Raw genomic sequence first — 3,567 nt, 5'->3', positions numbered from 1 at the left:
GTATGGGATATATTCTCCTGGTGTGCCTGTATGCTTACAGCGCAGTATTGGGGTGGGAGTTACCCGATTTTCCAGGTGTTGTGTGTCTCAGTTCCCCTGGCTAGGAAAACGGATCCCCTTCCCCCTTGCGCTTCCAGGTGAGGCGATGCCTCGCCCTGCTTCAGCTCTCGCTGGTCAGGCTGCAGCAGCTGACCAGCACCGATTGTCCGGCACTCCCTAGTGAGATGACACCAGTACCTCAGTTGAAAATGCAGAAATCACCGGTCTTCTGTGTCGCTCGCGCTGGGAGTTGGAGACTGGAGCTGTTCCTATTCGGCCATCTTGCTCCGCCCCCCAGAAAAGTTGACATTTTAACATAAAGTGATATTTCTTCCCACTCCCTGCCATACAACTGGGAAAAGGCACCCTTTTGCAAGTAGTGTGATATGCAAGATTTTGTGAAAGGAGATTGTATCTAATACAGCCACAAATTTTAGGTATGTATCCATGTCTTTCTAAATCTGTGAGCAGCTAAAAGTAGCAACATTTATGTTTGAAAATCATAAGAAATCAAAATTTAAACATAGAAAGAGTGATTCATAACCATTTCAGTCCTGGGAAGATGGAAATAGTTGCTTCAGCTTGAGAAGACCACCAGAGCAACTCATCAGGTTCAGTGTAAGCCTGTATCAGTGCTGTCTTTCTTTGGACAAAGATTTAAGGCATGATATGTAGCAAGTTCAGACTACCTGTTACACAGCCCTCTTGGGTGCAAGAGTTGCATAAGATGAGTTAGTTTTTGTGCCTAATTGTTATCATCTTTGTCTCACTGACAGGTAGTAAACTTTATCGACTTGTCCCATGTTCGAATTTTTGATAAAGAGTCAAAAACCTATTTGAACTTTTATATGAGAAGGAGTTTTGTGGAGCCCACAAGTGGTTCTCCATTGGGAGCTGAAGGCTTCCTCCTCCATCTACTGGGGAGCCTTGTGATGTGGGTCAGGACTGTAAAACACATGGATGGATTAGTGAGAGGAGTAATGCAGGAAATGTAACCAAGGTGTCCCAGACCACATTTGTCATTAGGGAGTAAGCCATGGTAGCATGAGCCCCCACCTGTCTGACTCTGGTGGCCTCTCAGGGTCACTTGCATTATTTCCAGGTGTTGTTTTTAGGGTGCTTTATTCACATCTGTGTACCAGACTGGCAGCAGTGATTAGTGCATCCTCGATTCAGATTATATTCTAACTCCCATGTGGTAATGTCACTTGGTGATTTCTCATTGCTGCCATGTCCAGCACAAGAATTCCTGTGACAAGTCTGGGCTGATTCCACGTTTCCAATGCTTCCAGAGTTCAGGTGTTCCTGCCTTCTTTAAGGGGCTGGGAGAACAGCCCTGCTGCCCTGCACTTTATTCCTCGAGCCAAGAGGTGGCTCTGCTACTCTGGAGCTACACTAAATCTCTCAAACGCTTCAGTTTCAGAGTGAGGGACAGAGATAGAGTAGTTACCTTACCCGTTGCCCCTTCCTCTATGTTTGTCTTCTTAATCCTCCTCCCCTTTCATTACACCCACCCCAGTCTCTCCCAGGTAGAAGACGTAATGCTATGCATATGCCTGTGAGTGTAGAGATACAGGTGCTGGGGTGGGGACACAGCTTATGAGAAGGGGGAAGGGAGGTTTGGCTGTCCTCAGTATTTGAGGCTCCACTCAGCCAGGTGAAAATATTGTGAAAATTAATTGGCACATAGTCGGATAGCTGGAGAAAATTGCGGGATTCCATCACTCCCCTCTTTCTCTCACTGCTTCTCTTATTTTGTCCCTAGTGACCTCTGGGCCAAGATGGGCTTGCAAGGTCCCCTTGCATAGGGTTCCTTAAATTTCTGAAGTGGAGGGAAAAGTCTGGCTAGCAGATTGAGCCATCTGCTCACTGAACCTGAGAAAAGAAGGTCTTTATCTCTTCTGCTTAAGCCCAGGCCTTGAGTGAGAGGAAGGGTGTCTGAGGCTCTCACACAGTCAAGGGCAGCCCCACAGGCAGCTGCAGGGACTTGGGTTTTTGAGAAAACAGAGTGGACATTTGCCTTGTGGGTCTCAGCACCACCTTACCGAGAGGCTGGCGGCTGCAAAAGTGCTCGGGGCACCTTGTTGAGCACTGGCAGGTATAATAATATTTCAGAGAGTATGTTGAGACTACTTAAATAAATAAACTTCTCCAGCATCTAAGCAATGCTCATTTACAGAAAGTCAATAGGCTAATTATCCTTAGCTATTTATAGAAAGAAGTCTCCCAAGGACAGAGAGTGACTTGACAACATTTTGTTTACTTTATTACATTTACTTAACAATAAAGAAAACAAAATTTCTTTTAAAAATACCTTAGAACTTTAATTGCCCTTCCCTCAAAAGGAGAAAAACTGAATGGCTGGAATTAACAGCTCTATCTTACTTCTGTAGAAATATATGGTTGGCAAAGCACTTTCCAATACACAACCTTGTTTAATCTTTACGACTGTACTGTTTGATGATGAGGAACAGGGCCACTAAGGGCTTTGCCCAGGGTCATATGGCCAGCAGGGAGCAGAGCAGGATCATCAGCTTTCAAATCTTGTTTCATGGTTCTTTAGTGCATCTTAAACTTAGAGTGAACTTGAACAAGGTGAATGCAAAGTCCTTAGCACTTCCAAGGCTATTTCAACCCCTTCAAAAGTCTTTCCCTTTCTTTGGGAAACCCCTCAACTTTCTCTCTCTCTCTCTCTCCCCCCCCTCATTTTTTTTCTGTGAAAATATTTGAGAGATATTTATGATTTTCCTTTTGAGTTCTTTGGCTATGAATACTCATTTTATTTAAAGTTTGGCTGAGATGTCTTTCTTAGCAAGCACAGTGAATACTCAGGAATCCTTGCAAGTGAGAAAAATCTATTCTACAAGTTGTTTTCAGATGTAATAAAGACTTTACATACATTACACTCAATAACTAATAGAACCTATATAATGTTATGTATGGTAGACATTTTATTAAGCATTTGTTTTGATTTTACAGCTTGCTTTTCATATCTTTTTAGGGATTATATCTGTTCACAGGTCTTCAAAAAGCACATTTTCAGTTTTCCCATCTATAAACTGGATATAATAATAGCACCTACTTCATAAGGTTGTTATGAAGATTAAATCCCTTTTAGTTAATAAACCTAAAGCTCTCAGAATAGCAGCTAGCACATGGTACTCAATAATCATTAGCTATTATTATTCCTGTTAGTCAAAAGGGCTTTTATTATGCACCTCGCCACAGAACAAATTTGTAGGAAGCCAGCAATTCAACCATTGAATCCCAGTACAATCCATCTATTTATGCTAAATATCAAAATATTTTTGGAATATAGCTCTTAGGAATGACATGGTTTAAGAGAATAGACTATATGGTGTAATTTTAGTCAACTATAGCAAAAACATTAATGAGAATGTTTTAGTGAGAAGCAAAAATCAGTTTTTTCCAGTAGAGTAGAATACAATAGAGTAGAATAAAAGAGTATAAAGTGATTACCAGTTAGAATGGCAATCATTAAAAAGTCAGGAAACAACAGGTGCTGGA

This window comes from Rhinopithecus bieti, unplaced genomic scaffold, assembly GCF_001698545.2.
Source record: "Rhinopithecus bieti isolate Rb0 unplaced genomic scaffold, ASM169854v2 scaffold_7683, whole genome shotgun sequence".
Classification (NCBI taxonomy): Eukaryota; Metazoa; Chordata; class Mammalia; order Primates; family Cercopithecidae; genus Rhinopithecus; species Rhinopithecus bieti.
This window is presented reverse-complemented; position numbering follows the sequence as displayed.